Source organism: Xenopus laevis, chromosome 8L (assembly GCF_017654675.1).
Source record: "Xenopus laevis strain J_2021 chromosome 8L, Xenopus_laevis_v10.1, whole genome shotgun sequence".
Lineage (NCBI taxonomy): Eukaryota > Metazoa > Chordata > Amphibia > Anura > Pipidae > Xenopus > Xenopus laevis.
This window is the reverse complement of record NC_054385.1, coordinates 97480570-97494643: the sequence shown is the minus strand read 5'-3', so window position 1 is coordinate 97494643 and position 14074 is coordinate 97480570. Positions and strand designations below refer to the sequence as shown.

General features: G+C 41.7%; 1 protein-coding gene across 3 annotated transcripts in view; it reads left to right on the top strand.

Moving 5' to 3' along the window:
- Positions 1-14074, top strand: part of mideas.L (mitotic deacetylase associated SANT domain protein L homeolog) — a 69775-nt gene that overhangs the window by 18629 nt on the left and 37072 nt on the right. Inside the window, exon 1 of one of the 3 annotated variants that reach the window (XM_018231050.2) lies at positions 2464-2847. The exons of 1 other annotated variant lie outside the window; for it this stretch is intronic. The gene's annotated coding sequence lies outside the window, so the exon portion shown is untranslated. Of the gene's footprint in view, positions 1-2463; positions 2848-14074 lie in introns of those variants that run through there. One more of the 3 variants, XM_018231052.2, reaches the window with a different exon arrangement.

Genomic DNA, 14074 nt, shown 5'->3' with positions numbered 1-14074 from the left:
GCTTACTGATGTCATCACTTATAATCGGAGCTAAGTGATGACATTTATGTCACATGACTCACTGAAACCTTTGGCCTCGTGCTTTTATATGGAACTTCTAATATCGTTATATTTTAGAATAGGGGTTTCACAAATTGGGCTCATTATTATGCTAGGGTCACTAAAAGTTAATATAAAGGTGAAAACCCCTTTTAAAGGTGGTTGTTCACCTTCAAATTAACTTTTAATATGATTTAGAGAGTAATATTCTGAGACAATTTGCAATTGGTTTTCATTTTTTATTATCTGTTTTTTTTTTAGTTATTTAGCATTTTATTCGGCAGCTCTTCAGTTTGCAGTTTCAACAATCTGGTTGCCAGGGTCAAAATTACCCTAGCAATCATGCATTCCTTTGAATAAGATACTGTAATATTAATAGAAAAGGCCCTGAATAGAAAGATGAGCACTAAAAGTAGCAATAACAATACATTTGTAGCCTTACAGAGCGTTTGTTTTTAGATGGGGTCAGTGAAAGAGTCAGAAAAAGAAGGCAATTCATTGAACTATAAAAATAAGAAATGAAGAACAATTGATGTAGAGAGTGATATTCTGAGACAATTTGCAGTTGGATTCGTTTTTTTATTCAGCAGCTCTCCAGTTTGCAATTTGGTCCAAATGACCCTAGCAACCATGCATTGATTTGAATAAAAGACAGAAATATGAGTAGAAAAGGACCTGAATAGAAAGATGATAAAAGGTAGCAGTAAACAGTGTCGGACTGGCCCACCGGGATACTAGGAAAACTCCCGGTGGGCCCGGGTGTTAGTGGGCCCTCTTGTTTCTAAAGATTTGGCTTATTTCATGGTCATTCCCTATTTCTTTATGGGGAAAAATGCTTAATAATGGGAGAATATTGTAAGTTTATATAAAAGGCTAGGAGAACAAAGAGGTTGAGTGAGTAGAGGAGGAATAATAGTTTGGAAAGGTCTACTGTCTAAGGTTTTCTGGTGGGCCCAAGGTCTAAGGGTTTCTGGTGGGCCCCTGACACCCAAGTCTGACACTGGCAGTAAAAATAAATTTGAAACCTTGCAGAGCATTTGTTTTTTTACATGGGGTCATTTGCAAGCAGTAAAAAATAATAAGAAGAATGCAATTAATTTAAAAAAAAAAACTATAAAAAAAAAGATTGAAAAGTTGCTTAGCATTAGCCATTCTATAACATATTAAAAGTTAACCTAAAGGTGGGTATGTACAGTGCATAGGGTGTTACTGTGCAATACAGTAACGTTATGTGCCTGTAAGGGAAAGTCAGTGGCGGAACTACCTGGGGAGCAGGGGGTGCGAGCGGCCAGGGCCCGCACCCCCTCAGGGCCCCCCAGCAGTCCGTTAGCTGCTGAAAATGTGGCCAAATGCGGCCGTACGGAGGGGGCGGGGCCCGGCTGCGCGTCACGCACCAGGGCCCGCCCCCTCTAGGATCGCTACTGGGGAAAGTTTAGATCAGGCATGTCAAAAGTGCGGCCCGGGTGCCAATTGCAGCCCATTTTCTAATTTATAGCCTCCGTCATGAAATTAATAATAATGTGGCCTGCCAGCACAGTGTGATCAGGAATCGCGTACATAGATTATATATATAACTACAGAGTTGCAGAGCTGATAAGTACAGTGAGGGAGTCTAATCAGCAAAGGTGAACAGTACTGAGCAGCTGTAAGAAAAATCAAAGACAGCAGAGACAGGTGAGTAGCACACCCAGCATCAACTACTCCCAAATTAAGGCTAGGGTCACACGGGAAGATTCAGGGAGACCAGTCGCTTGGCGACTAATCGCCGTGTCTTTGAGGCGACTAATCTCCCTGAATGGCTTGCTGGTATCTTGCACCTGCTAGCGTTAAAGTCGTGACTTTAGCGCTAGCGGGTTCGAGATAACAGCAAGCCATTCAGGGAGATTAGACGCGGCGATTAGTCGCCAGGCGACGAATCTCCCTGAAATCTTCCTGTGTGGCCTAGCCCTTAGAGTTAATATTATCAATCCCCCTAATGATTCATTGTAATCTTGTAGCAGATAAGTCAAAAAAGAAATAAAAACAAAAATCAAATGTTCATTTATTATTAGGCGGCAAAAAAGACCACTGAAGGGGACGTTTTGTTAAACAGCCAGAGCATTAGGCAACAAAAAAAAAGGCACATTTTCACCTCACCAAATCTGGCCCTCGTTGCAAAAAGTTTGGACACCCCTGGTTTAGATGGTCACCACCATGACACACAAGAAGGTGACCACACTGAGGTAACAAAATGTGCACTGGTTATTTAAATGCAGGGTGTTAGAGAAAGTTTAGGGAGGGAATGTACTGACATTGGTGCAGACTGACAAGCGCCTGAGACAATACAAAGCTAATCTATAACTGTGACTCCATGCGGAGCAGCAGCGAACGTTCTTCACCCCTGCCCTGCGCTATAAATCGTCTTTCAGTAGAGAGGGCGGTCCCTGTGAGTTGTGTAATGGTACAGCCCAGTGGCTCCCCTCCCTCTCGCACTCTCACTGCTGGCGTTTTTTCGTGTTGTTGTTGCAAGCTGTGAGCTCAGCTGATGAGTCAGAGCCATGCAGTCATTCCACTCTGCACCCAGCTACTGCCTCTGCACAGACACACGCACACAGGGAGAAGACGCTGCTGCCTTGTAGCTGAAGCAAACTTCTGATATCTGCGGCGCACCCTTTGCTCCGCACAGCGAGTCGGGACTGTTTTGCAGCAGGCAGCCTTTACGGTCATTTGCACGGAAGTACAACTTTGGGTGTTGCTGGTGTGAGAAGGGAAGAAGGAGAGGCAATTGGATATGCCTGGGTCGGCCGTGGCTTTGTTTGCTGGAACTTGGTGAGTAAGTGAGAGAAGGCTGGGGGGGATGTGCATGTGGAGCTCAGCACATGTCAGCAGCTTTCAGTAGGGCAGTTGGACTCAGCATATTGCATTCGATTCTACTAGTGATTGCTGCTCTGTCCTGCTGCTGTCAGCACTGGGGTGCAGGGATACTCACGAGTGCCCAGTCTGCACTTACTAATAAGAAAACGACATAGTATAAACATTCTGCTGCAGCTGCTCTGCAACTGCTGTTGTACAGTAGCTTTACACAGCCCCTCATTGGCTCTGGAAGTTTATGCCAACAACAACAACTGGCCATATAAATCCTTGTCACTTGTGGAAATTAACCTTTATTTCTTCTACACAACACTTTAAACGCTTTAAGCACCTAAAAAATTGGCCACTCGTCCCGAGGTGCCAGATGTGAGTCGACCTGGTTCCGCTGCCCCGGCTCTGCAAAGAGTTACTACTGCCCAGTGGCAGACAAAGAGTTAAAAGACATTGCACGTTCTGTTACTTTGGGTAATGTGGTGGTGTCCCTGCAAGAAGCACTGATTGCACAACAGCCCTGATTTAACCCATGGCTGTCCCAGTACTGGCCAATGGCTTGGGACTCGGCTGTGCACAAACGTGTAACTTCTCCAAGTCAGTCTGTAAGCAGATTCCTCTTGCTCTCTAAATACACACAGAATGGTCAGCTGTCCCCAGATGAAACTGACCGTAGTGTTGCAGTGTGATCTGGCATTCGCCGAATTTAAACTAATTAAAAAAAAAAAGTGTATAGAAACCTTGCCCAATTGTAACTTTCCTTCCTGCAGAAGTGAAAGTGCATGACTGCGCATCTACATTACAGTTAGAACTGCCTTAGAATGGTTTTTGTTGGTGTCCAGCAGGCTTTGTAGATAATAAACTCCTTCCTGCTAACACCCTTACAGGGAGCAGAAACAATGTGTTTCAGTGCTTTAAGCAAGCATTTACAGCCTGCAGCCATCTATCTGTGCCTGAACTCCATGTTTCTAGCAGTTCCACTGAATAGAAGTGAGTAGATCCTTCTTTTTAACATGCATGTAGGTCATTTGTTGGGGGCCAACTTCTTTAGAGGGACCCTGTGTGTGGAAGAATAAAGGACATATTATACTATGTAAAATTTGTTAGATCTTGTCATCTTATATATCCCGACCTCTTGCCCTCCAACTTTTGTTGAACAGCTGGAGGACCACAGGTTGAACACTCATGGTTTATGATTAACGTCCCCAACCCCATAAGAGATCCAAGGTTAATGTCAGAGCCCACCTCTTGTGTAACTCTAGACCTGCACAATGTACATTGTGTGTATGTTTGTTGGTGCTGTGCAAAGAATTGTGATTAAAAGTCTCTGCTTCACCAGTACGGATGATCCTCTCTTCTAATAATAGTTGCTGGCAGAAATAAACTGAACAAACTGGTATCCAGTTCACCCCAGTAACGTATAACATAGGGTGTTTGCACCATGCATTGGGATCCTTGTGCAGAGGATGAGATAATGGGCCAAAGGGCTATAATTTATTGCTTATCTCCAGTATGACTGTGCACATTGTTTCACAAGGGTGTTGTCATACTCTGATTTGCCTTTATGGTAAGGGGCGTCAGCGACCCCTTTAGCCACTGCTCTCTATTGGCTTTGTTACTTGCTTGTGCAGAAAAGTTTATTCACTTTTTGTGGATTAGTGAAGGGGTTAATCATCGGAGCAGGAAGAAGCAGAAAAAAATCCCCTTATTTCTAGCACATGGGTGCTGAGCCTACCATCCTGTTGATTATTAAGTACTGCATGCTCAGCCCTAGACCAATGCACTACACATTGCTTGACTATAAACTTCTTGTTCCCTAACAACTTTTAAAGGGGTGGTTCACCTTTAAGTTAACTTTTAGTATGTTCTAGAATGGCCAATTGGGCTTCATTATTATTATTTTTTTCTTATATATAGTTTTTTGAATTCTTTGGCTTCTGCTGACTCTTTTCAGCTTTCAGAAGGGGGTCACTGACCCCATCTAAATAGAAAATTCTCTGTAAAGCTACTAGGGATGCACCGAATCCACATATGCATATGCAAATTAAGGGTGGAAAGGGGAAAACCTTTTTTATTTCCTTGTTTTGTGACAAAAAGTCACACAATTTCCCTCCCTGCCCCTAATTTGCATATGCAGATTAGGATTCAAATTCGGTTCAGACAGGCAAATGGATTCCGCCAAATCCTGCTGGAAAAAGGCTGAAACCTGGCCGAATCCCATACCGAATCCTGTATTTGGTGCATCCCTAAAAGCTACAAAGGTACTTTTTTTTTTTACTCATCTTTCTATTCAGACCTTTCATATTCAGTCTCTTAATCAAATCAATGCATGGTTGCTAGTGTAATTTGGAACCTAGCACCCAAATTTGAGAGCTGCTGAATAAAAAGTGGAGAAAAAAAATGGAGAGCTGCTGAATAAAAAGCTAAATAACTTAAAAATTTAAAACTATTGTCTATCGGGTCCCTGCCCTTGCTTTGTGCAATCTGTTTTCATGTTCTTAAAAAGAAAATATTATTTTTACAGATTATTTTGAAACATGTAGTTTGTAAGCACTAGGGGATAGGGACCACCTTCCTCTTGTATATCTCAGTAGATGTCACTTTTTTTTTTTTTTTAAATATTTATGTTACTGTATTTGCTTCCCCTATCTGTATGATTAATGTACTGTAAATATGTCCAGCACTGCATATTCTAGCAGTGGTATGTAAATAATGATATTGGTACAGTATTGGAGCAATTCCCCTTTTCTCTAGGGCCAGGGAGTGTTGGAGGCAGGCTTTGCTATAAAAGTGCTTCCGTGAGCATTCTGTTAGTGTGACAATGCAGTTACTGCCCATGCTGGCTCTTAGGGGCCCGGACTGGTCGGTGCATGCAATTTTTATTTTTAACAAGTTGCTGGAATTCTTGGCTACCGATTTGCAACTGCCCATTCCAGGAAAATACTCTGCAACTTTCTGTCTGCCTCTAATCCGGTAAAACATGTTTGGGAAGGGAGGCTGAGCTAGGAGCGGCTCTTACAGTTGTTGATATTAGGTCAACAAGCTTTTCAAACAGGAACTAGTGCTGTATCGGTAGCAACTTATGGCCCTGCAGCTTCTACGTACTTCACTTAGCAGCTCCTTGCAACAAGAATATTCTGAAACCCAGGCTGTGCATTCCTCACATTATCTTTCGCAACATAGAGCAACTGTATTATGTTCGTTTATGCGCATGGTGTTGTTTTTTTTTTAATGTTTTCAGTAACTGCTCTGCTAAACTATTCCCAGCAGACCCTCTCAACAAGCAGTGTGGGATGATGGGAGTTGTAGTTGTAAGAAAAGATGAAGTGCAGCAGGCTCGGCACTTTTGAATGAAGGCTGTCACTGGGAATAGTGTGGAGGGGTAGGGGGTTAGATAACCAACAGGACTATGAAGTTGAAGATTTAAAGGTTGTTGAGATATTAGCAGGCTCCACTGAACATTTGACTATTTTTTGCTGCAGCTGGAATGGATTCATCCAATGCATTCCTCTTTTTATAGACCATTCAAAGGGAAGTTGCTAAATCAGAGAGGCAAAGATACTGCTAATGGCTAATTCTAAGCAACTTTTCAACTGGTCTTCATTTCTTCTTTTTTATAGCGTTTGAATTATTTGCCTTCTTCTTCTGACTCTTTCCAGCTTTCAGACGGAGGTCACTGACCCCATCTAAAAAACAAACGCTCTGTAAAGCTACAAATGTATTGTTATTGCTATTTTTTATTACTCATCTTTCTATTCAGGCCTCCCCTATTCATATTCAGTCTCTTATTCAAATCAATGCATGGTTGCTAGTGTAATTTGGAAACCTAGCACCCATTTACTCATGCACGTGGGCGTGTAAGCTGCAATAGTTTAACAAATATGATCAGGAATTGCACCCACAATTGCATAGGAATGAATTTGCGGTGCTATTGTGAACATTGTCAGCTTGGGCACATCACTATTTTGTCCGTTTTCTGAGAACTACTTCAAAGCTAATACACGTGCATTGCAGCTGGGTGTCCCTAACTGAAAATCTTACCTACTGATGACCTCAACGGGTGCATTGGCAGAACCTCTGCTCTGTTCAGAAGTTCTTGCCTGAATGAACAGATTCCAGCTATTTGGCCATCTGTGTGGATGAGCAATTTCCACAATATCAGACATATCACACAAATTGCTGAGTCCAAACCACATAAATCGCATACCTTTTTGATATTGCAGAATTTGTGTGTATTGGGTATCCCTTTCTTTTCTCTTGTTCTGATTCTTGAAACAATGTAGTAGCCATCAGATCTGTAGATAACTGACTTTTGCTATAGTGTTTCAGAAGTCAGAACCAGAAGTGTGGAGAACAAAAACAACCCGACAGCACTGCTTTCAGTAGTAATCACATTTTCTAATATTTTTAAAAAAATTTTAAGTTGTTTTCAGATTGCTCTCCAGAAATAGACATTTTTGCATTGCTTTCCATTTTTTATTTTGTACTTTTTTTTTCCAAAATCTATGTTTAAGGTTTATTGTTCTTGTCTCTGGTGTTTGTGTGACAGCTCAGTAATTCCAGTGCAGATTCTGCAATTTTGCAGCATGTAGTTGATAAATTTCTCAGCAGCATCTGTGCAGTATTACCAACTATTGTATCAGTTCTAACGGCTGTCTTTAATGAATTTATGGATTATGCTCTGCAGGGACAAATATAAGAAATGTATCCACTAAATGTATAAATTTATAACAAATTAGAGAGTCAACGACCCCCCCCCCCAACCTCCCTTCCGGAGCAGCTATAGAAAGGCGAAAAATTAGACTTACACTTCTATAGTAGAAAAATGGTCATACATCGAAAGTATCTGGTAAAAGTTTTTCTTTCTGGTGAACTATCTGTAACCAACTGAACTGAAAAAGTGTTGGAAGGTGAACAACCCTTTAAATATCTAATATAAGTAATTCTAAAACAACTGGACTTGCAGAGTAATCATTGAAGACGTTTCACTTCTCATCCAAGCAGCTTCTTCAGTTCAAATGACTGGTGTGGGAAGTTCGTGTCCACTCTCTGAAGAGTTACAATGTGCCATTGTGATTGGATTAGTGGAAGAGTTTATATGACGAGAACTTACTAGACCAGTCAGTTTAACTGAAGAAGGTAATCGAATGAGTAGCGAAACGTCTTCATAGATGTTGAGATTGCCCATAGTTGTTGAGATTTTTAAAAGATCTGATCATCATCGTGAGACCACGATTATCTCGGAACGATCTTACGATCTTCTGAATTGTCCATCAACTAAAAAGACCAATTTGCCCGGAAAACAAAGGGTAGCTGCCTGCTTGGCCCTGCAAACATAGATAGATTTCACTGGGACCGACAAAGATTTTTTAACCTTGGCCGATCAATTTCCTGACAGACGTCGGCCGAAACATAGTGAGATGTCATCGAGGAGCACTCCCTAAACTTGTATAGCAACTTGCCCAGGTGCTGGTAAATAAAGTAACATAGTACCACACTCAGTGGAGTGGAAATACTGATAATAAATCTTGATTTTAGTATTGTCGTTGAGTGCGGTAGCACTCTCTTGTATTCAATTTAAAACAAAAAACCTCTCTTTCATTTTTTTATTTTCCATGTTGATTGAACTACTGTTGAAAGCGGGGTTATACTTCCCCCTTTAGTAATGCTGCTTGCACCTATGTGTGCCATAAATCTGGGACCTTCAGCCAGGCATGTGAAGCTGTAGGCTGAGACTGGGAGTTGAGCAGCTGGAGAGCTTGCAGACCCCCCATAAACGGTAGAGCATAAATAAACTTGTAGTCTGTAAATAACTTGCAATCAGTGGCAGGAAGAGACTTGCCCAACATTAACAGATTCTGGGGCTCTTGGCAGCTTTCTCCTTCAAAGAAAGTATAATAAGTGCAGCAAATGCATAACTACTGTATGCTCCCTCTTCTCTTTATCCTCACATCTGCAGAGTATGCCAAAATAGAGCCGTGCAACTGCTGGCAATTGTCAGTGTGTTTATTAGTGCATTTATGGGAAGTGATAGTGAAAACATGCGTTATGTTCACATTCAAGTTCCTGCAAACCGCATTTCTGACTATTTGAGGGTGCAAGGAGACATGGATTTTATAGATGTGGATTTTTTAGTCCTGTCCATATTTTGTTTGTTGCCTCTGAGTTTGATTGCATTCCATACAAGATGGGTGTGTTTTCAGGCTTGTGTTAAGCCTTGTGCTATTGCGTGGGATGTACTGGTGCGTGGGTGTCTGCTTACTGCATGAAAAGTTATGCAGGGAGCCCATATAAGCACTTCTGTTAAGCTGTATGCTTATGGGCCAGTGTTTTCATAAAGTTTGGTCATTTCCAGCTTATATGCATGATTATACAGTAGGTCTCTGTGTGTTGGGCAATTTAATAAGTGATTCATAGAGTAGATTTTTGATGCAAGCAATCATAGTTGGTGGACGCCCCATGTATGGAGTCTAATTTACATGAAATGGGCTTATGTGTATATGAAACTTTGCATTAAATATGCCTACAGTTTGATCAGACTATTGGTACATGGGGAGTTTGAGTGCCAGCTGGCCTTGGGGCACGCTCGTAATAAAATTGGCACTGGACATGGTCCACAAATTAATTACAATCACAGCACTGCATGCATAGAATTTATATGTTTTCCCCTGTTTGCTTTGCTCAAGCTTATTCCCATTCCGTGTACTCCAGGAACATGCTGGCAGGATCATTCTCTAAAAAGTCACTGAATAAAAAGAAATTCTGCACACGGGTAGAAACCCCAACCGAATGTTAGATTCAGTTGATTTCTGTTAGAAATACATAATCTAAATCTCTTTGATCCCTTTTTGTACCTTTCTATACCGGGCCAACTATCTGATCATACAGAAGGCCGACCAGATACATTTGGATTTGTTTTAGTATTGGTTTAGTTATCAAGGTTATGCACATCACATGAATAAAAGGTATTAAGGCATCTTCTGCAATTGATGTAAAAGCTTGCAGGCACGTGTCACTTTTTGAGCCATGAACTGCACTTTACAATGCAGCATATGGCAAACCACTAGTTCTGCTTTACTGTAACAACAAACGTTTTCCTTTTATATAAGCTTTATTTTGCAGCATATAATACGAACCACACACTTCTCTTACACGTTTCGTGCATAAACAATAATGTTCTTTTTTAACGTAGATCCTTATTATTTTGTGCAATGCTCTGATGTGGTACAAAGAATTGTCTTTCAGTTATTATAGATTTGCATTCCTGAAGCTGGGTTTGCTTCCTGTGAAAGAACCTACATTCTGAAAAGGCTCTACTGAAAGTAGAAGTATTGCTTGATTACTGAAAGCATTAACCCGTTCCACACAAGCGTATGCACTCTCACCAGTATCTTGCTGTTTCCCAAGAAAGTACATTTAAAGGTAAAAGAAAGGCCTAATCACTGGGAAGTGCCCATTTGTGATTTAAATCACTAATCTCAGAACCCCACGCGTCCGCGTTCCTCTCTGCTAAATTATGTACCTTCCCAAGATGCTAATCCAGTGACTGTCACCCACCATCTGGTAACCTGTCCCAAGTAGCCTGCTGAGTGGCTAGGCCAGAGCCTCTACCCAATTCCCCTATCTGGACTTTAATGACCTGTCCCAAGTAGCCTGCTTCTGCACTTGTGCATTCAGGATTGAGGAGGGCAAGTGTATGGTCTAAGGTTAGTGATTATATTAATTTGGGGGGGGGGGTGCTTAACAAATTAGTGCCCCCAGTGATTAACTAGCTGTTCAGTGGATCAGTTCTGTCAGAGTGAACAGCTGTTTAAGATAATAGCCAGAATACAACTTCTTGCTTTGCAGCTCTCTAACTCTGAGTTAAGGCCCCCATACACGGGCCGATAAAAGCTGCCGACAGACCCGAGTTGGCAGCTTATTGGCCTGTTTGTGGGGCCATCCGACGGGCGTCCCGATAGATATCTGGCTGAAAGTCGCAAGATGCCGATCGGGCAGGGTAAAAAATCGCGTTTGATCAAGGCCACATCTTTTCGTTGATGCGTTCCCACAATCCGACCACCCGTATCGACTCCATTCTGATGGGATCAGCCCGATATCACCCACCTCAATGTGGGTATATCCGGGAGAGATTCGCTCGTTTAGCGACATCGCCAAATGAGCGGATCTCCCTGTGTATGGCCATCTTTAGTCAGTGACTTGAAGGGAAGGCCACATGAGACATAACTGTTCAGTTAGTTTGCTTTTGAATCTGACCTCCATGCTAAGGATCAAAAGCAAACTACAGACAGTTCTGTCCCTTGTGCCCCCTTCCTTAAGAACAAAAGCACCCCTTAACTGCCTGCCATCTCCCCCCTCTCATCTACCTTCACGCTCTGTGCCTTAGTCAAAAAAGTGGCCTGACCCTAAAAAGCAGAGCAGTGCAGAAGAGTTCCCGAGCACCAACTTCTGCCTGTTCGCATTCTGTTCCAGTCTCACTTCCGACACTAAGGGGGTTATTTATCAAAGGTCGAATTTTAGAGTTGTTTTTTTATACCTTGAATGAACTCGCAACTCAAATGTCATCTTATTTGTGAAAAAACTCGATTCAGCGAGTTCGAGTTGCAAAACCTGAAAACTCAAAACCCTCCTAAAGAACTCAAACATTGTGAAGGCTATTAACATCTTCAGATGGTTCAAGGGACCTCTGCCATTAACTTCTACATGACTTTTGACATATTTTTGATGGTGTATTTTTTGATTAAACTATTTCCAGGGTCGGGGTAAAATAAATCTCAAAAGATCCAAGATTTTTTTTTTAAATCTGAAAAATAGATTTTTGATAAACACCTCGAAAACTCAAATTTTCAGGGAAAACACAACTCAGTCCTTAATTAATCTGCCCTTAAGCCTGCAGGAACATGTGCAGTTGAAGCAGATTCCTGACTAGGCTCAACTGCGCATGCTCCTGCAGGCTTTCATATTGTCGAAGAGACCCAAAAGAATGCGAATGGCAGAAGATGGTGCCGGGGAATTCTGCTGCGCTGACAGAAATTTTCCAACCTGTCCGATCGTCTGAACGACCACATGTCGAGACACTCTACACGTCGGCCCGCAAATCGTACAAATCAAATATTTGCGTCTATGGCCATCTTTAGCCTTTCCAAGTTCTTTAATAATCTAAGGGCTATTGCACATGGAATATTTTGTCACCCAAGCTTAATCTCTTCAAACGTGAATGATGTCCTAAAGTCCGTTCTCACCCACAATTTACATTAATGCTGGTGGGAAGGGAACTTTGGATGTTGTGTCCCTGCTGGAGGAGATTAATTTTGTGGACACTGTTATTAAGGCAATCCTTTGTGCACCAGAATGGGGGAAGTGATGTGCATCCCCATGCACAGTAGTTATGTGCGGGCCAGGCCGATACCCGTGGGACTCTTCTTCGCGGACGGGTGCAGGTTGAGCTCTTCTCCTGCTCTCCCTGCCCACCACCGTCAAATGCCGGATTCCGTCTAGACGCTGCACCTGCTCGCCCCGCCCCTTTGTGACATCAGGTCGGCGGGTCTATAAAAGGAAGTTGGGCGAGTGGTAGGCGGGTGCGTGTCGGGGAAATCCCGATCTGCACTTCACTAAAGCAGAGGTTACACAATTAAATGGTGAAGAGAGCAGGGGGGAATGTAGTAAGTGCTGAATAGAAAGTGAAAGTAATTGACTGCCCTGCCTCTATAGAGGAGGGGCAGGCAATATTTGATTGACAGCTGAGATTTTTAAATTAGTTTACAACAATGAATACTGTAATAAAAAAAGAATTTGGATTTTATGTTTAATATGAAAAGGACTTTTATTATACAGCTTTTTAAGTTTGGATGACAAGGCCCCTTTAATAAAAGGTGCAACATTTGCACAGGCGTAGTAAAACCTTAGCATTCAATAAGATTCTTAATTTTAAACAGGTGACTAGTAATTGCTACCTTCTGATTATTGCTATAGTGATAAGAAGTGTAGCAAACTTTGCTCCTTATATTACCTAACCCCATTAGAGTCCCAGCTTGCTCATTATACAAACGCTTGTGATGCCATGCATATAATAAGCAAACTGCCTCCCTCACTGCTTCCTCTACTAGCCAGCTCCTCCAGTGCAGGGAAACAATTTCCTCCAATAGGTGCCATTTAAAATGGAAATTTGGAAGGCTAAAAGCTAAACATGCATATCTGTGTTTTAAAATTAATATTTAAAAGTTTTTTTGGGCCAAAAACAAATATTTTCTGCCTTGAATTTTTTTTTATTAGTTGTAATTATTCCAAACTTTATACAGGATTGGAGAAGGGACCGGTGTCCAATTGGAGAAGGGACCGGTGTCCCTCCTACAGTTGTTGGCATGCTGGGAGTAGTAGATTAGCAACTAGAATCTGTTTAATAGCGGAAGGGCTACAGATTATGTGAAAGTTCCTGTCACACAATTATTAATTTAAGATAGATAAAATAAGATAATTTAAGATAGCCATAGACCTACAGATATCCTTATGTCCGACACACGTTTGTTTGTTGCAATCTCCCACTAACCATTCAGATTAAATAAAGTAATACAAAGAACAAATCAGACTATGTTGTGACCATTAATTCAAAGACAGCAATTGTATGAAAGTTATGTCTGACAAATAGTAGTGACCATCACCTATAGACAATACATGCAGAGATATTATCATTAGCCGACAGAAACTTTCTAACCTGTAATTGACTAAACAACCAATTGCCATGGCATAAAAAAAACAATCCTACGACTTTATCTTTGTGGGGGAGGGGAATTTAATGAATTTAGAGGAAAAGGTCACTCAATACAATATTGTATGTACTTTGGATTTCTGCTTTACTCTCCCAAGAGCACCCTCTGATGCTGGAGCCCAGGAAAATTGCCCTTTCTGTCTTGCCCTAACACCAGCTTTGCTTCTCTAGTTACTGTAGAGTATTTTATTGATTTATACAGCAGCACAATTGTACACAGTGCAGTGAGTAAACCTAAACTGGGGGCAAGCTATTAAAATGAAAATATGCATTCGTGCTAGCAGGCCCAATTCTCAGAATCAAACCCCCTGCCCTGAAGACCTTCAGAATCCATCTACAGAGTAAAGAAGCCTCCCCGATCCCTGCACTTCTTCGATTATTTAATTAACACCTGAATTTTGCTTTTATGAGAATGCAGAGCTGCCTCGC